We start from the raw sequence: 26,824 nt of genomic DNA, 5'->3' as shown, positions 1-26,824 counted from the left end.
GACGTTCCTGTAACGTTGAGCAATTTGGAGCGACACTGGGAGGTTACAGTCATGAGGAGATGGAGAGGAGATCATCACTCCTAGCCGGCCCTCTCCTTGGCGAGCTAGGATCTGGAGTCCCGGACGTTTGGGACAGGCAATGATAGTGTGCGACGGAGCTGCACAGTAGAGACAGAGAGACTCAGAGAGACGTTTTCGGCGCTCAGCAGGAGATAGACGGGAACGACTAATTTGCATAGGCTCATCCTTGGATGGAGATGGTTGACGAGAAGGAGGAGCAGAAGATTTAGGAGTAGATGATCTTCCTCGCTCGGTTGCTCTCTCTCTAAAACGTAGATCAACCTTCGTGCAAAGAGAAATTAGCTCATCCAACTTAGAGGGCAAGTCTCTGGTAGCTAACTCATCCTTGATGCGTTCTGATAAGCCATGCCAGAATGCAGCATACAGGGCCTCGTCGTTCCATGCCAGTTCGGATGCCAGGATTTTAAACTGTATAAGATACTGTCCCACGGTACGTGTTCCCTGGCGTAAACGAAGAATCTCAGATGAAGCAGATGTTATCCGGCCTGGCTCGTCGAAGATGCGCCTGAATGTAGCTACAAAGTCAGTATAGGAGGATAGCAGGGGACTTCTCCCATAAAGGTGATGCCCAGTCAAGGGCTGAGCCACTGAGAAGGGAGATGATATAGGCAATTTTGGTACGGTCACTGAAGAAATTGCCAGGTAGAAGCTCAAAGTGGATTTCACATTGATTGAGAAATCCCCTGCAGAACCTTGGAGATCCATCAAATTTTGCTGGCGTTGGAAGATGAAGATGTGGACTGGAAATGGGTAAGGTGGGTGGGGTTACAGCTGGTGTCACTGTAGTGGACGCACCGGACGTGCCAGGTCCACGGAGGGTCGTTTGAATCCCATCCAGCCGTGTGGAGAGATCCTGGAGACAGCGGATGATGTGGCCCTGTGCAGCCTCCTGATGTTCAAGTCGGGCTGCCAGTTCTTGCATCGGCCTGGCCGCTTGATCCTGGTCTCCGGCTGGATTCATTAGGTCAGTGCTTACTGTCACAACTGAGGGCCTGAGTTGACGGGAGGCAACCTCAGTTGTAGGGGCTGAGATGTAACGGAACCTGGGAGGTTGTATCAGACCCCTAGACATGTAAGTAACATGTAGAATAACTGCCCGAAGGCGTGACCACGACAACCAGGATAAAAGTCAATGATGTTTATTATGACAAACTCCGTAACACAGCAGAAAATAAGAAAACATAAAAGTCAGCAGGGCAATAATACAGTTCCTGGGTACTACAGGGTGGCAAGGGCCACAGGCACTGGTAGTGTGAGACAGTTCTAATAATCTTCTAGTTGGAAAGTCCTTACCAGGCCTGACTGTAGCAATGGAGAGAACCCAGGATCGTACCAGCTGGTGTTCCAGGAAAGGCTGGGCTGCTGAAGATACTGGCTGGAACCAGACTGTTGTTGGTACGGAGTGGATACTGGCTGGAACCAGTTAAATAATAAACGAACTTGTGAGCGATGAAATAATAATACCGGTGGAGAGTGGTAAACTGCAGAAAGGACACCGGCCCTTTAAGGGAAGCTGTACACTGCTGGAAGCTGGGCTGGAAGCAGGTGATTGACTTGAGAGCGATGAAATAATAATACCGGTGGAGAGTGGTAAACTGCAGAAAGGACACCGGCCCTTTAAGAGAAGTTGTACACTGCTGGAAGCTCGGCTGGAAGCAGGTGATTGCTGTAGCTGGAAACAGGTGAGTCCAGAATCGATCGGAGAGTCAGGCTACACCGCAGATGGAATGCTGGTGCGGGTCTCTATAGCAGAAGTCTGGAGACAGGAGCTGGAACCTGGAAGACAACCACAGGAGAGAGACAAACTGGAACTAGGTTAGACAACCAAAGCACTGACGCCTTCCTTGTTCAGGCACAGCTTACTTATACCTGCAGCAAGGAAGGGGTTGGCTAGGCAATTATGCAAATCAACAATACAGACAGCAGATTGGTGGAAATGATCAGATGACAAAAACCAAGATGGCTGCGCCCATGCAGACACTTGGAGGGAAGTTTGGTTTGTAATCTATGTGAGAATTGAAACAGTAATGGCGACGCCGGCCACAGGAGACAGGAGACGCCAGACTGACAAGCGCACATTTAACCACGCGGGCACAGCGGAGGCCGCGGCTGATGAAATCACCACTCTGACATTCTGCATGTGGAAACTCAGAAACAGCGGGATCCGGTCCTGGAATGCTGAGCCAGCCTTAGGAGGCATCTGAAGGGTAAGTAATGGCGTCCAGATACCCGGATCGTGACACCCTTACCTGTCCCTCCGTTCCCGCTCCGTCCAGCGCTCAGACCGCACGCCCACCGGAACCACTGCCTGCTGAACTACCTGGTGCGCACCCTCCGTTACTGTGGTAACCGCTGTGCATGCGTTCCACAGCCAGCTTCATGCGCTCCACTAGCGCAGCAGAGGATCCCAGTGAGGTAGCAGCACAAGAGCTGAAAAGGAGAGGAACATAAATTGATATATAAAAAAAGCACCCACATAAAATAACATACAGATATTGCAGAGGATATATTCATGGTCAGGAATTACATAATGAAAAACATTCATGTAACAAAAAATAAACGCTGAATAATAACAGTGACTAAGACCTATTAAGACAAGCTATTCCAATTGATTTTTTCATTTAACCCCATAGGGCTCGTGGTGCCTAAACGGCACCTGAGCAGTTGGGACATTGTAAAGTGAGTGCCGGCATACTGTGGATGGGTATGTTTGTGCTGTGTTACAGCACCTGTTGCAAGGCACCGTCAATTTATTTGATTGATTGAACCTGTTGATAGCACATCACTACAGGCGTATCTATATCTGTTTGCATAAGTGACACTGCAATACTGTGGAGGTTCAGTATGGATCAAGCCAATTCAGCACAAGCACGTGACACATCAGGCTTCCAGGGGTTATTACTCACTCCTCCAGGTGAAACTTTTAGCTGTTAACCCCTTTTGATCCAGCGTTGAAAGCGGAGGATATTTACTTCCAGTTGCTGAAAATGAAAAAACGCGAAACTGACTATCTATTGCACAGTGTCACTTTGTCTAACTATTTTAGAGAACATAAGATACCACGAGGTTTCAGGGTCAGGAACGTTCCTACTATTGGAAGAAATAACCCTGATTTTGTGAGGAAGTGGATTGCTATCCTCAATAAGTGCGCATTCGACCTCATGATTTTAGTGGTAGATGAAGCGAATAAAGAACTCACTGCCATTAGATCAAAGATCGTTGCATTTGAAAAAGATAATCGCCAGAAACTTGAGGAGGATGCCAGCCAAGATTGGCTACAAAAATTACAAACACAGTGTGATCGTTATCGCACAGATTTACTAAAATTCAAGAGGAATAAGAAATTTGCAGTCGATTCTGATTATGATGACAACCGCGTATACAAATGGTTATATGGTGGTGACACTACACAACCTATGATGGATGGCGGCAAAAAACGTAGACCGTGGCAGAAAAGAACGCAAGGAGCAAGATTTGATCGGAATAAATCAAGCAGTGACAGTGACTTCAGGTTCTCTGACGTGGAGGATAATGGATCTCAGTCTGTGGTCCCTTTAGATCAACCAGAGAAAGAGGCGAGACGCCAAAACGATTCGCTCCCACCCGCCGGGGTGGTCAGAACAAGAGAACCCAGAAAAGTCACGTTGGTGAACAAAAAGAAGACCTGATCTTCAACCTGTCCAGACGATCTCTTACTCCAGCTGAATCAAGAGTACTTAATTTGGGACTAAGCTTTGTTCCTACCAATAAGCATAATGATTTTGACTGGAAAGTCAATCTACATAATTTTTCCAGGAAACTACGTTTGAAGGAACATTTTCAATCAAGCATCCCAATACAGGATGACAACATCTTTTCTTCTTTTTTGAAGTCTGCTTCTAGGTCTAACTATGATCCTATATCAACCAATGCCTCTTTAAAAACCTTTAACCGCTTGCTGGACGAGTCGGTGAATAAGTTCACTTCTACCCCTTGTCAAGTACGTCCTAATCTTTCTAAACTGGAACATCTGGCATTGAAAGATCTTGCTTCATACCAGGACATTGTCATCAGACCCGCCGATAAGGGCGGGGCCATAGTTATTCAAGATCTTGATAAATACAGATTGGAAATTGAACGTCAGCTACAAGATAGGGAGGTTTATATGAAATTGCATATGGATCCGACGGCCGCCTATCAAAAAGAACTGTTTGAAATTCTTGAGAAGGCATACAATGAGAATAAAATCCCACAAAAAGTTTTTAAGGCTCTTTGTGTCCAGCACCCTAAAGTGCCTGTGCTGTACACTTTGCCAAAAATACATAAAAACCCGAGAGAGCCTCCTGGCAGACCTATAATCTCTGCCAGGGACTCATTGTTACAGCCTATCTCTCAACTTTTGGATAGTGTCCTCCAGCCATTTTTGTTGAAAGAAAAAACATTCCTGAAAGACACTACTTCCTTCTTGAATTATCTGGAAGACATTGACAGCATACCGAGTGGCACCTTGTTATGCTGCCTAGATGTATCCAGTCTGTATACCTCTATCCCTCATGAGGGAGGTCTTATTGCGATGAGGCGTTTTCTTGAATGTCATCTTCCTGCATCAAGTTTTGATCATGTACTTTTTTTGACTCTGTTGGAATTAACTCTAAGGCGCAATTATTTTTTGTTTGATGGGGTTTTTTTTCTCCAACTACGAGGGTGTGCTATGGGTTCTCCCGTGGCCCCTTCGTACGCGAATATTTTTATGTTTTTTCAAGAAGCTGATATGTTCTTTAGTGACAGTGATGTGAGTCAATATATTATGTTCTTCACCCGATACATAGATGATGTATTTCTTCTATGGACCGGGGGGGAGGAACGTTTTGTACAGCTTATGACTACTATTAATGGCCTTGATTCGCCAATTAAATTTACTTATACACACAGTACCAATAGTGCTAACTTTCTGGACGTACTGGTGACAGTCAATAATGGTAAAATCACCACAGAGGTCTACTCTAAATGTACTGATAGGAACACTTTTTTGAGGGCATCTAGTCACCATCCGGTAGCCTTAAAGAAAGGTCTTCCGTTATCACAGATGATGCGCGTTGCGCGCATCACCAGCGATTTTGAACGTTTGCCAGAGGCCTTAGATGGTCTTATATCCAAATTTGTGGATAGGGGATATTGCCCTATAACCTTAGAGGAACAAAAACAGCAGGTACTTGCGATGGATAGATCCAGTTTATTGAAACCCACTAAACGCCATCAGGATAAGGTTATTCCTTGGGTCAGCAATTATACCACGGCCAGCCCAATTATCCGGAGAGCTACTAATGCACTCTGGCCCATTGTGAGCTCGGATAAGGAGCTCCCCATCTTTAAAAAGATGAGACCTTTGGCAGCGTTCAAACGTGGTAATAACCTACGTGATAGACTTGTCCATGCTGATATTACAGGGCTTGGGATTAAAAAACCGGCCAATGTGTATATTAAACCCCCAGGCTGTTATAAATGCCATAATTGCACTACTTGCAAATATATGGTAGCATGTAGAGAATTCAAACATCCACATCTAGACAAGGTCTACGACATTAGGTTTGTCCTTACTTGCACTACTGCTTATGTAGTGTATATTATAGTGTGCCCTTGTGGCCTTTATTACATCGGCCAGACCACCAGGAAGTTCAGGGAGAGGATGAATGCCCATAGGTCGGCAATCAACATGACCCTAAATGGGAAAGATATTGATCAGCCGGTATCCCGACATTTTAAATTGGCAGGTCACAAATTGGATGACCTTAAGCACTATATTATAGATCATGTACCATTTTCCCTCCGGGGTGGGGATCGGGCAAAACAATTATTATTAAAAGAATCGCGTTGGATTGTCCGTTTAGGCACCACGAGCCCTATGGGGTTAAATGAAAAAATCAATTGGAATAGCTTGTCTTAATAGGTCTTAGTCACTGTTATTATTCAGCGTTTATTTTTTGTTACATGAATGTTTTTCATTATGTAATTCCTGACCATGAATATATCCTCTGCAATATCTGTATGTTATTTTATGTGGGTGCTTTTTTTATATATCAATTTATGTTCCTCTCCTTTTCAGCTCTTGTGCTGCTACCTCACTGGGATCCTCTGCTGCGCTAGTGGAGCGCATGAAGCTGGCTGTGGAACGCATGCACAGCGGTTACCACAGTAACGGAGGGTGCGCACCAGGAAGTTCAGCAGGCAGTGGTTCCGGTGGGCGTGCGGTCTGAGCGCTGGACGGAGCGGGAACGGAGGGACAGGTAAGGGTATTTATGTATGTGTTGTCTATGTGTTTATTGCTGTAGATGTTATCCTGAGGACGGGGCAACCGCTCCGAAAACGTTAGATGTCATAACATCTTAAATACAGATGTCTTTCTTTATCGCTTTGAAACAGTCTCTGAGTGCCTTCTTTTCTGTTGGATATTTACTTCTCTGAGTGGCACCTGAGCAGTTGGGACATTGTAAAGTGAGTGCCGGCATACTGTGGATGGGTATATATATATATGTATACATATATATATATATATATATATATATATATATACATGCATATATATATATATATATATATATATATATATAATTGTGCACCGGAAATTTTTCGAGTTTTGTGTTTTGGTTTTGGATTCGGTTCCGCGGCCATGTTTTGGATTCGGACGCGTTTTAGCAAAACCTCTCTTAAAATTTTTTGTCAGATTCGGGTGTGTTTTGGATTCGGGTGTTTTGGATTCGGGTGGGTTTTTTTTACAAAAACCCCTCAAAAACAGCTTAAATCATAGAATTTGGGGGTAATTTTGATCCTATAGTATTATTAACCTCAATAACCACAATTTCCACTCATTTCCAGTCTATTCTGAACACCTCACAATACTATTTTTGGTCCTAAAATTTGCACCGAGGTCGCTGGATGACTAAGCTAAGCGACCCAAGAGGGCGGCACAAACACCTGGCCCATCTAGGAGTGGCACTGCAGTGTCAGACAGGATGGCACTTAAAAAAATTGGCCCCAAACAGCACATGATGCAAAGAAAAGAGAAAAAGAGGTGCACTGTGGTCGCTGGACGGCTAAGCTAAGCGACACTAACACCTCAATATCACAGGAATTATTTGTTCTAATCAATGGTATTATTGGTCCAAATCACTGGAAGAAAATGACAAAATCACTGGAATTATTCGTTCTAATCAATGGTATTATTGGTCCAAATCACTGGAAGAAAATTACAAAATCATTGGAATTATTTGTAAACATTTGTAGAAAGTCGCTGCTTTCTGATTACAGAAATGCTCAGATTGTTAGGTGCCGCGGTACGCGGCGCCGCTCGGTCTGCTTCCGAGCGACGCTCACGGCCGCCGCACCTCTCTCCCTGCCCGCCCGACACCTAGCAACGCCAGGACGCCGTGCGTACTGTAGCCGCCGGGTCCCTGGCAACGCTAGGACGCCGGGCGTCCACATCCGCTGGGTCCATAGCAACGGGGACGCCATTGGCGGACCGCGTTCCCCGTTGCCAGATAAAGATTGATTAGTTGCTCGTGCAGCAGGGCAGCTGCACGGCAACTAGTAATTAGGGTCTGGGGGCTGATCTTGCTGGCCCTCCTGTCATTGGCCAGCAGGGCCTTTTTATGGGAGCCAGCACACTACAGCCTCGCCGGTGATAGCTTCCTGTATGCTGTTCCTGCCTTGCAACGTCTGTTCCTGGTCAGCTGTATCTGGTCGATCCTGCTCCCTGCGCTCCTGAGTCCTGGAGTTCTGAAGCCAGTCCTGGAAATCCTTCCTGTCCAAGTGAACCTGTTGCAGTCATCTGGGGGTTCTTGCTTGTTGGGGTTCTCTCCCGGTTTCGTGAGTAGCGGCTTCTGCCGCGGGTTGCGGCCTAGGCCGCTTAAGTACTTGTGTTCATTTTGTATTGGTGGTTTTTGCGGAGGTTTCCGCTTTTTTCTGTCCTCCCCGGTACACGGCGGTGCCGTGTGGGGGTGTGGACAGTGGTGCCTTTTGTTGTTCTTTTCCTTTGGCGGCGTGCCGCACATATATTTAGTTTTAGGGCAGTTAGTAGCCCCTAGCTTTCTGTTTGCTTTAGTTAGAGGTCCCCTTGTTATTATCCTGTCTCGGCTCACGCCTTGTCTCACTCTAAGACCTGGGGGCATCGGAGTTGGGCAGACCTAATCCACCCTTCAAACGCGGCTGCCGTGGGCCCAAGAAACCATAGTCACTCAGGCGTGAACTGACCACACGGGTAAAACAATGGAGGTAGGGTGCTAGGGGCTATTCCCGTACCATCCCTTATTTCAGCGTCACGTCCTGGTGCTCTGGACTTACTACGCAACATCTCTCTAGTTCTGAGCATCAGGAACGTAACACAGATATTCTTGCGAATCCACAATCCCTTCCCAGAGGAAAAAGAAATTGAGAAACCGTTGTTTGAGAACGTTTCTTCTCTTTCCCTTACAAAGGAACAAACCACTTTCCAAGAAGACTGACGTTTTGGGGATTATGGAGACATAATGTTTTTGAATATAAATCCTAAAGCAGGTGGTGTATTAGAGCAAAAGAGTTCAAGAGACCAGCCATGCAGTTTCTGAAATATTATGACAAAATGTTACTGTATTTCATAAGCACTCATTCCTAACTCTGCTAAGTACTGTTTGGTATACTGTATCTGGCTTCCATGAGGTAGTTGTCCATTATTTCAGCTTCCATTGACATTTTTGAAAGCGGTAGAAGTTATCAATTCTTTTTTTTTTTTTTTCCTATTTTAAATTTTCTCCTGCATAGCCCAGTAAAATGTTGCAATGTTAAGTATTGACTTGTGCCTCCTGGGGGGTCCACTTCTTCACCAAACCCAGCCAAATCTCATCCTAACCCTCTGTTCCACGTTATCTATGTACCCCATCTGTGTCACCCATGTCTGTCTACCACTTCCCTTTAGATTGTAAGCTCTCACGAGCATGGCCCTCTTCCCTCAAGTGCTTATCCTTTGTCTTACTTTAATAATCTTCAACTGTACCACATCCAGCAGTCTTCTGCCACCTGATACTTATTCCAGTGTCATCTGCTGATGTAACTATGTTTATTTACCCTGTACTTGTCTATACTGTACTTGTCTATACTATACTGTCATCAACTGTAAGTTGCTGTTTTCCTGTTTGATTATTTATGTACTCTGTAATTGGGCGCTGCGGAACCCTTGTGGCGCCATATAAATAAAGGATAATAATAATAATAATAATAATAATAATAATAATAATATAGGGTGTATGATCCCCAGGTGTATCTCACACATCACACAGTACAGTATATAGGGTGTACAATCCCCAGGTGTATCTCACACATCGCTCAGTACAGATTACAGGATGTATAAAATCACCAGGTGTATAACACACGTCGCACAGTACAGTATACATACTGGTACCAACAATGCAGCAGATATTGAGCACTGATCAGGATACTAGAAGTGACACAGAGCTGCAAGATACAGCAATGGCCTACTGTACTATATGTGTACTGCTGGTCACCAAAATGCTGCACTGTCCTACTATATACTGCTCACAATAATGCAGCACAGAGATAGTATACTTGACACAGAGCTGCAAGATACAGCAATGGCCTACTGTATTGTACTACTATATATACTGGTGGTCCCCAGTCCCCACAATGCAGCACACTGAGCACAGATATTTGCAGCACACTGAGTACAGATATGGAGCGTTTTCAGGCAGAGAACGTAGATATTTTCAGCACACTGAGCACAGATATTTGCAGCACACTGAGCACAGATATTTGCAGCACACTGAGCACAGATTACTGAGCTTTTCAGGGAGAGAACGCAGCCACGTCCTCTCCGTTCAATCTCCAATGCACGAGTGAAAATGGCGGCGACGTGCGGCTCTTTATATGGAATACGAATCTCGCGAGAATCCGACAGCGGGATGATGACGTTCGGGCGCGTTCGGGTTAACCGAGCAAGGCGGGAAGATCCGTGGCTGCCTCGGAACTGTGTAAAATAGGTGAAGTTCGGGGTGGGGTCGGATCTCGGAGAACCGAACCCGCTCATCTCTAATATATATATATATATATATGTGTGAAAAATTCATTAAGGAAGTGTACAAAATTAATTAAAAATATGTAAAGAAAAATCTATGGATATGTGACTATAAATATAAATGTGTCCAAGTGCACAAATAAATACATGTGTACAAGCATAACAGTATATGCAAAAAAGAATATAAAAAAAATATGTGTATAAAATATCTATAAAAAGTGGTATAAAATATAGAAATACACAAATAGCAGCATGACACGTAGGCAAAGTACTGTATTATAAGTTAACTGATGGGGAAAAAAATCATATGACTTAAAACAAGACACTAATTAATTACAACAATGTTCCTCACAAAAAATTAATTACCACAATGTTTCTCACAAAAAATTAATTAACCCCAACAAGTGATTTAGCCCCTTAGGGTGTAAAGTTTGTAATCTAAAAATCGATTGAGATTCTAACTGCAAAAGTTTTTCCCCCCGATTACCTCCTCTTTTACTTTCCGGGACATGGTCAATTATTCTATGTCTTAACATGGCCATATTATGTTTCTTTTCCAAGAAATGCCTAGCCACTGTTTGTTCAGCCATACCTGTAAGCAAGGCATTCCTTATAGCTTGTCAATGCTGTGCCATGCGAATTTTAAATTGGCACTCCGTCTTTCCTATGTAATATGTGCCACATGGGCACATTATTGCATAGAGGACAAACTTAGTACTACATGTCAAAGGCCATTTGATGGGGAATTTTTTTGCCCAAGAATGGACCCGAAACTACTGGCCCTACACAACAATAGCTAATAACCTAGTTATACCAGAAGCCGTAATATTATAGATATCTGTTTAAGACATACATAACTAATTTTAAACAGACACCAACTCATTTTTTGACTAGGAAGATGTTACAAGTAGAGATGAGCGGGTTCGGTTTCTCTGAATCCGAACCCGCCAGAACTTCATGTTTTTTTTCACGGGTCCGAGCGACTCGGATCTTCCCGCCTTGCTCGGTTAACCCGAGCGCGCCCGAACGTCATCATGACGCTGTCGGATTCTCGCGAGGCTCGGATTCTATCGCGAGACTCGGATTCTATATAAGGAGCCGCGCGTCGCCGCCATTTTCACACGTGCATTGAGATTGATAGGGAGAGGACGTGGCTGGCGTCCTCTCCGTTTAGAATTAGAATAGATTAGAGAGACACTTGATTTACTAATTTTGGGGAGCATTAGGAGTACTCAGTAGTGTACAGTGCAGAGTTTTGCTGATAGTGACCAGTGACCACCACTTTTATTTATAATCCGTTCTCTGCCTGAAAAAAGCGATACACAGCACACAGTGACTCAGTCACATACCATATCTGTGTGCACTGCTCAGGCTCAGGCCAGTGTGCTGCATCATCTATTATCTATATATAATATTATATATATCTGTCTGACTGCTCAGCTCACACAGCTTATAATTGTGGGGGAGACTGGGGAGCACTACTGCAGTGCCAGTTATAGGTTATAGCAGGAGCCAGGAGTACATAATATAATCCGTTCTCTGCCTGAAAAAAGCGATACACAGCACACAGTGACTCAGTCACATACCATATCTGTGTGCACTGCTCAGGCTCAGGCCAGTGTGCTGCATCATCTATTATCTATATATAATATTATATATATCTGTCTGACTGCTCAGCTCACACAGCTTATAATTGTGGGGGAGACTGGGGAGCACTACTGCAGTGCCAGTTATAGGTTATAGCAGGAGCCAGGAGTACATAATATATTATATAGTGAGTGACCACCAGACACACAGTGCAGTTTATTTAATATATCCGTTCTCTGCCTGAAAAAAGCGATACACACAGTGACTCAGTCAGTCACATACCATATCTGTGTGCACTGCTCAGGCTCAGGCCAGTGTGCTGCATCATCTATATATATTATATATCTGTCTGACTGCTCAGCTCACACAGCTTATAATTGTGGGGGAGACTGGGGAGCACTACTGCAGTGCCAGTTATAGGTTATAGCAGGAGCCAGGAGTACATAATATTATATTAAAATTAAACAGTGCACACTTTTGCTGCAGGAGTGCCACTGCCAGTGTGACTAGTGACCAGTGACCTGACCACCAGTATATAATATTAGTAGTATACTATCTCTTTATCAACCAGTCTATATTAGCAGCAGACACAGTACAGTGCGGTAGTTCACGGCTGTGGCTACCTCTGTGTCGGCACTCGGCAGCCCGTCCATAATTGTATATACCACCTAACCGTGGTTTTTTTTTCTTTCTTTATACATACATACTAGTTACGAGTATACTATCTCTTTATCAACCAGTCTATATATTAGCAGCAGACACAGTACAGTGCGGTAGTTCACGGCTGTGGCTACCTCTGTGTCGGCACTCGGCAGCCCGTCCATAATTGTATATACCACCTAACCGTGGTTTTTTTTTCTTTCTTTATACATACATACTAGTTACGAGTATACTATCTCTTTATCAACCAGTCTATATATTAGCAGCAGACACAGTACAGTGCGGTAGTTCACGGCTGTGGCTACCTCTGTGTCGGCACTCGGCAGCCCGTCCATAATTGTATATACCACCTAACCGTGGTTTTTTTTTCTTTCTTTATACATACATACTAGTTACGAGTATACTATCTCTTTATCAACCAGTCTATATTAGCAGCAGACACAGTACAGTGCGGTAGTTCACGGCTGTGGCTACCTCTGTGTCGGCACTCGGCAGCCCGTCCATAATTGTATATACCACCTAACCGTGGTTTTTTTTTCTTTCTTTATACATACATACTAGTTACGAGTATACTATCTCTTTATCAACCAGTCTATATATTAGCAGCAGACACAGTACAGTGCGGTAGTTCACGGCTGTGGCTACCTCTGTGTCGGCACTCGGCAGCCCGTCCATAATTGTATATACCACCTAACCGTGGTTTTTTTTTCTTTCTTTATACATACATACTAGTTACGAGTATACTATCTCTTTATCAACCAGTCTATATATTAGCAGCAGACACAGTACAGTGCGGTAGTTCACGGCTGTGGCTACCTCTGTGTCGGCACTCGGCAGCCCGTCCATAATTGTATATACCACCTAACCGTGGTTTTTTTTTCTTTCTTTATACATACATACTAGTTACGAGTATACTATCTCTTTATCAACCAGTCTATATATTAGCAGCAGACACAGTACAGTGCGGTAGTTCACGGCTGTGGCTACCTCTGTGTCGGCACTCGGCAGCCCGTCCATAATTGTATATACCACCTAACCGTGGTTTTTTTTTCTTTCTTTATACATACATACTAGTTACGAGTATACTATCTCTTTATCAACCAGTCTATATTAGCAGCAGACACAGTACAGTGCGGTAGTTCACGGCTGTGGCTACCTCTGTGTCGGCACTCGGCAGCCCGTCCATAATTGTATATACCACCTAACCGTGTTTTTTTTTTCTTTCTTTATACATACATACTAGTTACGAGTATACTATCTCTTTATCAACCAGTCTATATATTAGCAGCAGACACAGTACAGTGCGGTAGTTCACGGCTGTGGCTACCTCTGTGTCGGCACTCGGCAGCCCGTCCATAATTGTATACTAGTATCCAATCCATCCATCTCCATTGTTTACCTGAGGTGCCTTTTAGTTGTGCCTATTAAAATATGGAGAACAAAAATGTTGAGGTTCCAAAATTAGGGAAAGATCAAGATCCACTTCCACCTCGTGCTGAAGCTGCTGCCACTAGTCATGGCCGAGACGATGAAATGCCAGCAACGTCGTCTGCCAAGGCCGATGCCCAATGTCATAGTACAGAGCATGTCAAATCCAAAACACCAAATATCAGTAAAAAAAGGACTCCAAAACCTAAAATAAAATTGTCGGAGGAGAAGCGTAAACTTGCCAATATGCCATTTACCACACGGAGTGGCAAGGAACGGCTGAGGCCCTGGCCTATGTTCATGGCTAGTGGTTCAGCTTCACATGAGGATGGAAGCACTCAGCCTCTCGCTAGAAAAATGAAAAGACTCAAGCTGGCAAAAGCAGCACAGCAAAGAACTGTGCATTCTTCGAAATCCCAAATCCACAAGGAGAGTCCAATTGTGTCGGTTGCGATGCCTGACCTTCCCAACACTGGACGTGAAGAGCATGCGCCTTCCACCATTTGCACGCCCCCTGCAAGTGCTGGAAGGAGCACCCGCAGTCCAGTTCCTGATAGTCAGATTGAAGATGTCAGTGTTGAAGTACACCAGGATGAGGAGGATATGGGTGTTGCTGGCGCTGGGGAGGAAATTGACCAGGAGGATTCTGATGGTGAGGTGGTTTGTTTAAGTCAGGCACCCGGGGAGACACCTGTTGTCCGTGGGAGGAATATGGCCGTTGACATGCCAGGTGAAAATACCAAAAAAATCAGCTCTTCGGTGTGGAGGTATTTCACCAGAAATGCGGACAACAGGTGTCAAGCCGTGTGTTCCCTTTGTCAAGCTGTAATAAGTAGGGGTAAGGACGTTAACCACCTCAGAACATCCTCCCTTATACGTCACCTGCAGCGCATTCATAATAAGTCAGTGACAAGTTCAAAAACTTTGGGTGACAGCGGAAGCAGTCCACTGACCAGTAAATCCCTTCCTCTTGTAACCAAGCTCACGCAAACCACCCCACCAACTCCCTCAGTGTCAATTTCCTCCTTCCCCAGGAATGCCAATAGTCCTGCAGGCCATGTCACTGGCAATTCTGACGAGTCCTCTCCTGCCTGGGATTCCTCCGATGCATCCTTGCGTGTAACGCCTACTGCTGCTGGCGCTGCTGTTGTTGCCGCTGGGAGTCGATGGTCATCCCAGAGGGGAAGTCGTAAGCCCACTTGTACTACTTCCAGTAAGCAATTGACTGTTCAACAGTCCTTTGCGAGGAAGATGAAATATCACAGCAGTCATCCTACTGCAAAGCGGATAACTGAGGCCTTGGCATCCTGGGTGGTGAGAAACGTGGTTCCGGTATCCATCATTACTGCAGAGCCAACTAGAGACTTGTTGGAGGTACTGTGTCCCCGGTACCAAATACCATCTAGGTTCCATTTCTCTAGGCAGGCGATACCGAAAATGTACACAGACCTCAGAAAAAGAGTCACCAGTGTCCTAAAAAATGCAGCTGTACCCAATGTCCACTTAACCACGGACATGTGGACAAGTGGAGCAGGGCAGGGTCAGGACTATATGACTGTGACAGCCCACTGGGTAGATGTATGGACTCCCGCCGCAAGAACAGCAGCGGCGGCACCAGTAGCAGCATCTCGCAAACGCCAACTCTTTCCTAGGCAGGCTACGCTTTGTATCACCGCTTTCCAGAATACGCACACAGCTGAAAACCTCTTACGGCAACTGAGGAAGATCATCGCGGAATGGCTTACCCCAATTGGACTCTCCTGTGGATTTGTGGCATCGGACAACGCCAGCAATATTGTGTGTGCATTAAATCTGGGCCAATTCCAGCACGTCCCATGTTTTGCACATACCTTGAATTTGGTGGTGCAGAATTTTTTAAAAAACGACAGGGGCGTGCAAGAGATGCTGTCGGTGGCCAGAAGAATTGCGGGACACTTTCGGCGTACAGGCACCACGTACAGAAAACTGGAGCACCACCAAAAACTACTGAACCTGCCCTGCCATCATCTGAAGCAAGAAGTGGTAACGAGGTGGAATTCAACCCTCTATATGCTTCAGAGGTTGGAGGAGCAGCAAAAGGCCATTCAAGCCTATACAATTGAGCACGATATAGTAGGTGGAATGCACCTGTCTCAAGTGCAGTGGAGAATGATTTCAACGTTGTGCAAGGTTCTGATGCCCTTTGAACTTGCCACACGTGAAGTCAGTTCAGACACTGCCAGCCTGAGTCAGGTCATTCCCCTCATCAGGCTTTTGCAGAAGAAGCTGGAGGCATTGAAGGAGGAGCTAACACGGAGCGATTCCGCTAGGCATGTGGGACTTGTGGATGCAGCCCTTAATTCGCTTAACAAGGATTCACGGGTGGTCAATCTGTTGAAATCAGAGCACTACATTTTGGCCACCGTGCTCGATCCTAGATTTAAAGCCTACCTTGGATCTCTCTTTCCGGCAGACACAGGTCTGCTGGGGTTGAAAGACCTGCTGGTGACAAAATTGTCAAGTCAAGCGGAACGCGACCTGTCAACATCTCCTCCTTCACATTCTCCCGCAACTGGGGGTGCGAGGAAAAGGCTCAGAATTCCGAGCCCACCCGCTGGCGGTGATGCAGGGCAGTCTGGAGCGACTGCTGATGCTGACATCTGGTCCGGACTGAAGGACCTGACAACGATTACGGACATGTCGTCTACTGTCACTGCATATGATTCTCTCAACATTGATAGAATGGTGGAGGATTATATGAGTGACCGCATCCAAGTAGGCACGTCACACAGTCCGTACTTATACTGGCAGGAAAAAGAGGCAATTTGGAGGCCCTTGCACAAACTGGCTTTATTCTACCTAAGTTGCCCTCCCACAAGTGTGTACTCCGAAAGAGTGTTTAGTGCCGCCGCTCACCTTGTCAGCAATCGGCGTACGAGGTTACATCCAGAAAATGTGGAGAAGATGATGTTCATTAAAATGAATTATAATCAATTCCTCCGCGGAGACATTGACCAGCAGCAATTGCCTCCACAAAGTACACAGGGAGCTGAGATGGTGGATTCCAGTGGGGACGAATTGATAATCTGTGAGGAGGGGGATGTACACGGTGATATATCGGAGGGTGAAGATGAGGTGGACATCTTGCCTCTGTAGAGCCAGTTTGTGCAAGGAGAGATTAATTGCTTCTTTTTTGGGGGGGGTCCAAACCAACCCGTCATATCAGTCACAGTCGTGTGGCAGACCCTGTCACTGAAATGATGGGTTGGTTAAAGTGTGCATGTCCTGTTTTGTTTATACAACATAAGGGTGGGTGGGAGGGCCCAAGGACAATTCCATCTTGCACCTCTTTTTTCTTTTCTTTTTCTTTGCATCATGTGCTGATTGGGGAGGGTTTTTTGGAAGGGACATCCTGCGTGACACTGCAGTGCCACTCCTAGATGGGCCCGGTGTTTGTGTCGGCCACTAGGGTCGCTAATCTTACTCACACAGCTACCTCATTGCGCCTCTTTTTTTCTTTGCGTCATGTGCTGTTTGGGGAGGGTTTTTTGGAAGGGCCATCCTGCGTGACACTGCAGTGCCACTCCTAGATGGGCCCGGTGTTTGTGTCGGCCACTAGGGTCGCTAATCTTACTCACACAGCTACCTCATTGTGCCTCTTTTTTTCTTTGCGTCATGTGCTGTTTGGGGAGGGTTTTTTGGAAGGGCCATCCTGCGTGACACTGCAGTGCCACTCCTAGATGGGCCCGGTGTTTGTGTCGGCCACTAGGGTCGCTAATCTTACTCACACAGCTACCTCATTGCGCCTCTTTTTTTCTTTGCGTCATGTGCTGTTTGGGGAGGGTTTTTTGGAAGGGACATCCTGCGTGACACTGCAGTGCCACTCCTAGATGGGCCCGGTGTTTGTGTCGGCCACTAGGGTCGCTTATCTTACTCACAAAGCGACCTCGGTGCAAATTTTAGGACTAAAAATAATATTGTGAGGTGTGAGGTATTCAGAATAGACTGAAAATGAGTGTAAATTATGGTTTTTGAGGTTAATAATACTTTGGGATCAAAATGACCCCCAAATTCTATGATTTAAGCTGTTTTTTAGTGTTTTTGGAAAAAAACACCCGAATCCAAAACACACCCGAATCCGACAAAAAAAATTCGGTGAGGTTTTGCCAAAACGCGTTCGAACCCAAAACACGGCCGCGGAACCGAACCCAAAACCAAAACACAAAACCCGAAAAATTTCAGGCGCTCATCTCTAGTTACAAGTGCCTCAGGTGCACAACTTGTACGTTCATGTCTCCGAGTGACACTAATACACATCCGTTCTCGGGCAAAAAATTCCCCATCAAATGGTGTCCAGTATTCTGTACCAGACATCATCTGCAGTAAGCACATATCCCAGTGTGTATTAACTAAATTTAATCCAGCATGTCAGACACTATCATATTGAGCACCCCTATTTATTAGTGTTCTAGGCCTCAGCAGTGTTTCTTTTTAATATAAACAAGTGTTGTTATTAAAAGTGTGGCTCTTATAAGTCTTATTATTTTCCGAGAATAGAGTGATGATTTTTAAGGAAATGGGAGTGGGCGGACGTTAGTAAATGCAAACATAAACCTACACAATTGTATCATTTGGAGATTTATTTAGATTACATTATTGGCTTTATGCACTGATTTTTATTAAACAGAATGAAATGGGAAGTTTTAGAGCCTCTGCCAGCACGTACCCCTCATGTGTTATTTAGAAGCTACAGTATCTGTAACAGCCTGGAATGATAACCCTGTAAGAATACATTTTGGCAATTGTATTTATCTTTTAATAACACAGTAAATATGTGTAAGCAGGAGGTCTATAAAAATACAGAGGGATATCTAGATAGAAAATGACAGTCATCTGAAGAGAACAGATTCCCAACAATGGTATAAAGACAGGATCCAACTCCTGTCACACAAAAACAAAGGTGTTGGATTTTAGAAATGCTGACTTTGCAAAAATGGGGAGATGTTTAAGTGATTCACTGGCAGACTGGTGGAATTTGGAAGGAGTGCACGAGAGGTGGGAAAAACTGAAAAGTGCAATACTAAGTGCAACAGACCTTTGTATCAAAAGGGTTAGGAAAAGCACCAGGAAAAGGAAACCAGTGTGGTTCACAAAAGAAGTATCAACTAGTGTGAAAGCAAAAAAGATGGCTTTTAGGAAATACAAACAGACTCAAAATAATAACGACAAAGAGGTGTATCTGGACAGACGGAAGGTTGCTAAGAAAGTGATAAGACATGCAAAGGCAGAAGCAGAGGAGAAAATGGCCCAGCCAGTAGATAAAGAGGGCAAAACTTTTTTTAAGTATATAAGTGAAAGGAGAAAATCAAATGGAGGAATAATTAGACTTAAGACGGAGAGAAAGCATTTGGTGGAGGGAGACGAGGCAATAGCAGATAACCTAAATAATTATTTTTGCTCAGTATTTACTACAGAAGAAGTAGTTAAGTTGCAGTTAAGTTGCAAGGACATTCATAAAAATATGGTAGATGAAAGTACATTTACAGAGGAGAAGGTCCTAGCAGAACTTTCAAAACTAAAAGTGGATAATCAATGGGACCAGATGGGATACACCCAAGGATACTCAAAGAGCTAATAGATGTTCTGGTTACACCTTTAACAGAATTATTTGACCAGTCTCTAAGTACAGAGGACTGGAAAAGAGCAAATGTAGTTTCACTGCACAAAAGTGTAAGCAAGGAAGAAGCAAGTAACTACAGACCAGTAAGCCTTACATCAGTAGTAGGGAAAGTAATGGAAAAACTATTAAAAGAAAGAGTTGTGGAATATCTTAAATCAAACAACTTACAGGATCCAAAACAGCATGGATTTACTGGTGGGAGATCATGCCAAACAAATCTTATTGACTTTTTTGACTCTGTGATGAAAATAATAGATCAAGGGGGAGCTGTAGATGTAGCATATCTAGACTTTAGTAAGGCATTTGACACTGTCCCACATCGCAGACTGCTAAATAAACTTGAAAGCGTGGGGGTGGATTATAGAACAGTTAAATGGATAAGAAACTGGTTGCAGGATAGGAAACAGACAGTTGTAGTTAATGGAGTGCAATCTATGGAGGGAAATGTTACCAGTGGAGTACCCCAGGGATCTGTACTCGGTCCAGTTCTGTTTAATATCTTTGTTGGTGACTTTGCAAATGGTATTGAAGGGAAGGTATGCCTTTTTGCAGATGATACAAAGATATGCAACAGAGTAGACCCACCGGGAGGGGTAAAACAAATGATTGATGACCTAGGTAGGCTTGAGAAATGGTCAAGAACGTGGCAACTACAGTTTAATGCTAAAAAATGCAAAATCATGCACCTGGGTCTCAAAAACCCAAAGGCTAAATATAGTATCAAGGGTACTATAATGGAAACTATTGAGGAGGAAAGGGATTTAGGAGTCACTATTTCAAGTGACTTGAAGGCAGGAAAGCAATGCAACAAAGCAATGAGAAAGGCAAGTCAGATGCTTGGTTGCACAGGGAGAGGAATCAGTAGCAGGAAAAAAAGAAGTGATAATGCCACTGTATAGGTCATTGGTACGGCCCCATCTGGAATACTGTGTCCAGTTCTGGAGACCATATCTCCAGAAGGATATAAATACATTAGAGAGTGTACAAAGAAGGGCAACTAAAATGGTGCATGGCCTACATCACAAAACTTACCCGGAAAGGCTAAAAGATCTTAACATGTATAGTTTGGAGGAGAGAAGGGTAAGGGTGGGACATGATAGAAACTTTCAAATATATCAAGGGTCTTAACAAAGTTCAGGAGGGAAACATTCTTCAAAGGAAGAGAAGTATTAGAACTCGAGGACATACACTGAGACTGGAGGGGAGGAGGTTCAAGGGAAATTTAAGGAAAAATTACTTCACAGAAAGGGTAGTGGATAAGTGGAATAGCCTCCCATCAGAGGTGGTAGAGGCTAAGACTGTAGAGCAATTTAAACATGCTTGGGATAGGCATATGAATATCCTTACAAAGAATTAAGGTTCAAAAAGGGTTGAGATTGCCTAAAGGAAAAAAAAAAAGGGGCAGACTAGATGGGCCAAGTGGTTCTTATCTGCCGTCAAATTCTATGTTTCTATGTTAATGACACTCAAGTCATGTGAAATTTTGTTATGTCTACAACGCCATCACTAATGATTATTACTAACTTTCTTTAACTGTAATTTATCTCTAAAGGCAAATGCAATAATATCTCAATGCAAAATATTTGTTTGGTACAACCACAATATAGTATCTACAAATTTAGCCTAGACTGCCATAATACCTTACGTAGCTGTGCCTTGAAAGGCTAAGGTTTGTACACACATTGAGATAAATCTGTAAGATTTTGACTATATAGTCAAAATCTTATGAAAAGTTAGTGCATATCTCAAGGTGTTAGGCAGCTTGCGATACAGATTCGATCCCGATGCTCGCTCCCGTGGGGTCGGTATCGCAAGGCTAGATAGACTGTGCAGGCAAGTCAATCTTGACTATCTAGTGTACTGTCTGGTACAAAGTATAGTCTAAATTGGCACTTAGTCAAAATCGTACATAGACAAAATCTCATGCACAGATAGTCACAATCTGTACAATCTGTGCTATCTGGGCTCTGAGGGAGTTCAAGGGAAATCGCATAGTCAAAATCGAACATAGCAAGGATCTCACCGTGTGTACACATCTTAGGAAATTGCATGGGGGAAGGGGGGGAAGGGATTATTTTGGAAATCTGTTAGTTACAGTAGGGTTAGGTGGAATGTTTTTTATACTAATTTTTACAATAGTGGAAATAGCTTTTAATCCCACTGTTTAAAAACTATGTACAGTAAATGAAAAAAACTTTTATGTTCTGTATGAAATTGTAATATTGAACGGAAGTTAATGTATATTTTGAACGGAAATTAATTTACACTTGTACCCTGGGGAAAACTGCTTTTAAAGACAGTGACATCACAAGGCAGCTGCTAGGAGATGACATGCTGTGGGGTGAACCGTGCAGCCTTTAGGGCAGTGATATTCCTGAACATTTATGTAGCATTTGCAAACACTTGTTCTGCTGATTTAACATTTAACCTTCTGTCACTCCAGTAACTATACAATCTGCAAACCACAAATTTAGTACAAAGTGAATGTCACTTAAGTATATGCAAGGACCACTGGAATACTGTTTCTGGATTACTAGCTGGCCTTATGCAGATATAGCATTGTTTCACAACACAGCTGTACCCAGTCGGACATCTGAGCAGATCAGAATTAGATCAGTGAGATTCATGTAGTGAAAATAAATGATTCTAGAAATTGTTGCCTTGCATGTGTTATTTGTGTTCAAATAACCATAAAATAGGCATTGTCTTCCTTTTTAGAAATCTAGATTCTTTGTTTGCTAATCAGAATAACGTGTTTGAGATGGTGATGAGTGACATACTAAGCAGTAATACACATTCATTATAGAGGGAGCTTGGTCTAATAGTAACTGTGTTCACAGTAGCGGATCTTGCCACGGGCAAGCAGGACTTTTGCCCGGGGCGCCGCCTTCCGGAGGGCGCCGCACCAGGGCAAGATCCGCTGCTGCTGTGCCACCCGCTGCCCGCTGCCCCCCGCTGCCGCTGGCCGCTGTGAAGGGAAACTAGAGTTTCCCTTCGTGGAGAGGTCCTTTACTGTGCGGTGCGCGATGATGTCATCGCGCACCGCACAGCAAAGGTTCTCTCCACGAAGGGAACTAGACGCTACGCGTCTAGTTTCCCTTCGTGGAGAGGACCTTTGCTGTGCGATGCGCGATGACGTCATCGCGCACCGCACATTAAAGGACCTCTCCACTAAGGGCTTCACAGCGGCCAGCGGCAGCGGGCAGCGGGGGGCACATTTCAGAGCGCTACAGTAGTCTGTACAGGGGGGCGTAAATGACCACGCCCCTGTACGAAGCCACGCCCCCCATTGCCGCCCGGGGTGCGCAAAGCCCCAGAACCGGCCCTGTGTGTTCAGCAGCATTACAGTATTTATTAATATATCTCAAAGGTGTAAAATGATATCAGCCAATTATTTATTTGCTTTTATTACCTAACATGAATAAGAAAAATAAAAAGAACCTTCACTCACTATATGAGTGTGTTTTGATGGTGTCCTTACATGTTGAAAGTAACACATGGAACATTGGGGGTAATTCAGATCTGATCGCAGCAGCAAATTTGTTAGCGAATGGGCAAAACCACGTGCACTGCAGGTGGGGCAGATATAACATGTGCAGAGAGAGTTAGATTTGGGTGGGTTATATTGTTTCTGTGCAGGGTAAATACTGGCTGCTTTATTTTTACACTGCAATTTAGAGTTCAGTTTGAACACACCACACCCAAATCTAACTCTCTCTGCACATGTTATATCTGCCCCCCCCCCTGCAGTGCACATGGTTTTGCCCATGAGCTAACAACTTTGCTGCTGCGATCAGATCTGAGAGGGTAATTTCAAGTTGATCGCAGCAGGATTTTTGTTAGCAATTGGGCAAAACCATGTGCACTGCAGGGGAGGCAGATATAACATGTGCAGAGAGAGTTAGATTTGGGTGGGGTGTGTTCAATCTGCAGTCTAATTTGCAGTGTAAAAATAAAGCAGCCAGTATTTACCCTGCACAGAAACAAAATAACCCACCCAAATCTAACTCTTTCTGCACATGTTATATCTGCCCCACCTGCAGTTCACATGGTTTTGCCCAATTGCTAAAAAAAATCCTGCTGCGATCAACTTGGAATTACCCCCTGAATTAGGCCCAGTGAGGCATCCAGCCTCTCATATATACTGTATATATATCCACAATAATGGGTATGATAAAATGCAACAACACAGATTTATATGGCAGAAATAGATTCCACACCAAGATCAAATACTATTTTTCACGCTTTAGTTAAACACAATGGGGGAGATTCAAATGTTTGAAAAGTCGGTTGGGTGTCTGTTTTTTTCATGTCTATTAGATAGGAATATACAGACTCCCAACTGACTTTTCAAACATTTGAATCTCCCCCAATGTATGCAATTTATTTTCATGGAATTTTAAGATATATAAAATACAAAAAAAATTATGAACGGTTTTGAAGGGAATAATCGTCAGTTAAGTGGTTAAATCGGTAGTTATTTACAAGGCAAAACCATGCTTTGTAAATGACTGCTGCTTTAAAAAAATGCCAGAGATCGGCCAGAATCCCGAACCTCCGCAGTCTCGGGCGCTATTACACCTCGCTTAATTTTTCCACTTACTGTTAAAAAGGAAATTTGATTTTGATCAGGTCAGAATTTCATTACATCTAGTTTTCAAAATCAAGAACTCGAAACAAGGACATTTGAAATAATAAGAAATGATTAGGCTGTCCACATACAAACCCAAGCACAACACTTAGCAAAATGCATGTTCTCTACAGGATTTACCTTTGTCTCCCCTCTGTTACCAGACTTTACTCTGTCTGACTTTTAAGTCCTGAATGATCCAATTACTCCTTGTAATATGGTTACTACACACTGAATATATATTTTTTTAAATCCCCGTTTTGTAAATAATCTATTATTATGGTGACTCACCAATAATTATGTTTTTGTTGCATGCAGGATAAAAAAAATAGTATTGGGGTTCAGCTGAATACATATTATATCAACTGAGAAGTACTTTGTATTAAGCAAATGAATGTGGCAACCATGTTTTTAATTTGGAACCCTTAGTTTTTTTTCTGCTTTTACTTTGTTTCTGAATTATGCAGAGCATGAGCAGAAGTGAATTGAGGATTGTAAAATGAGAACAAGTAAAAAGTAAAGACCCGCCACCTTGCACACCAGTGTGGAAAGGATTGGAACAGGCTTATAAATGTAGAAAACTGTAATCAGTTTTCCCTTCATATTATATTTAATTTAGGTGAAATGACAATATCTCTGCTTCTCATCTAACAAGTGTGTTGGAATGAGTATGTTCCTTCAATTCCATGTTTCTAGTAAGCATTCATATTTTTGAGTTTGTATAAGAACAGGGAAACAGTGCTTATATCTAGAACATACAGTATGTTCCAATTTCACTTCCATATTTTATTATGATTTTTCTATATAAACAGGTTTTATTATAGTTTTTCAAGATTTTTATGACAAAACTTAAATGCATCAAATGTTCAGTATAATATTGTAGAAAATGTGAACTTAGAAATACTATTATGGCTTTTTTGAGGTGTATTTGTACTTTGCACTTGTGAGAAATGTGTAAAATGACATACTGTATATACAGTACATAGGGCCTAATTCAAGTTTGTACGTAATGTGTGATTATCACACAACAAAGCAACAATCGTCATACTGTGTATGTGCTGTGATCACAATGCGCATGCACGAGGGTGTCATTGTGGTCCGGCTCGCACTGAGCAGAGTCGCAGAGTGATTGTCAGGCAGTGGCTGTTTGGATTTGTTAATGGGGAGTTTAAGGGGAGTGGTTGGGAAAATGCAGTTGTGTCATGGCCATTTTCAAGGCGTGTATCTTCTGATGGCTGCTTGATCGTCCGTGCAAATACATGGCATCTGAGTCACTACTGTTGTGGCCAGTCTGCATAGTGATAGAACAACCCTTAGCTTCAATGTTCTCTGTAATTGTGTATAGTTTGCTAATGTGTACAGTACGCAATTGAAATTGAGTTTGCAATGTCTCTCGGGAGATTCTCTTTTCATTACTGGGCGTCATTAGGCGTATTAGCCTAGAGTATCACAATTGCATTTGCATACAAACATGAATTAGGCCCATAGATACCAGACTGGGTAATGACTGTGGTTTGAACAGAAACAATAGACTTCATTGACCCTGCACATGGAAATTGCTTGAGCTAGATTTTCTTTATGTCATGGAAGGGCTAAAGGTATGTTTTTAAGGAGACAAGCAATAATACTATGATTGAATATGAAATTGTGCTTTTTAAACCAAGCTTTTTCTTAGCTAGTTTAAAGTAACTGTCTGATACATAATGAGACATTCAATCCACCTAGTGAGAACCTCTTACACACATCCACAGCCCCTCTGCAAAATAATAAACTCACTCTGAGTAAGAGACACCTCTAAACTATGAACAAGGAAAGGCACAATCTAATAAGAGAATGAGTACAACAACAGCACTTCAGTAGTCCAGGTGTAATTTGTACGATCAGCATTTGAATAGCAATATATTCATCAGCAATAACAAAGTAATACTGTAAGTGGTGATATATATGGTAATTGCACTTCTGCGCTGAATGCGCTCTCATCAATAGTATGGCTACTATACTCAGAAGCGTAACTAGGGGTTTTTGCAGAGGGAAATACGGGACACTTATCCAACCACTAGAGACACCTTTACCCCATCTCTATGAAGAGGACACCGCACTAATTGAGGATCCCGAACCTGGCTGGTTTATGAGCTACTACAACAGAGACACTCTTAAGGGACTACTCCTCTAGCGGCCATTGGGTAACGTGTACTGGTGTGACTACACTGATAGTCTGTCCCCCTCTGCCACTTAACCCAGTTGTACTAATAGGAACGGATGGTATCATGTTAGACAGTCACAATGTATTGACCCATACATGCAAATTTTTTTTTTTGTCATGTTTTAACTTGTTATATTGATCTCAAATCCAGTGTTTTATTGAGGCCTAAATTTATGTTTTATTAAATCAAATCATTTTTTCACTCAATCCTTTTCATTAAGAATTTTTAAGTAACATCATTAGCGCTGCTATTTTTTCTCTTGGTTTTCTTTGATGTATAGTTGGGGTGTGACTACCCCCAAATTATTGTAGCAGCAGCATTAGAGACACAGCACCTGAAAGCGCCCGATCATCCATTTACTTGGTATATCCTTTTTTGCTATACTCAGAAGCGTAACTAGGGGTTTTTGAGCCCAGGGCAAGATCAATAATGGCGCCCCCCCCCCCCCAAAAAAAAAATAATAATAATAATAATAATAATACAAAAGGAAAGTATGTGCGCACGCCAATGGCGATGTGCCAACATGACACGCCAGC

This window comes from Pseudophryne corroboree, chromosome 4 (assembly GCF_028390025.1).
Source record: "Pseudophryne corroboree isolate aPseCor3 chromosome 4, aPseCor3.hap2, whole genome shotgun sequence".
In the NCBI taxonomy this organism is placed as follows: Eukaryota; Metazoa; Chordata; class Amphibia; order Anura; family Myobatrachidae; genus Pseudophryne; species Pseudophryne corroboree.
The sequence above is the reverse complement of the archived record's forward strand: the minus strand, read 5'-3'. Positions refer to the sequence as shown.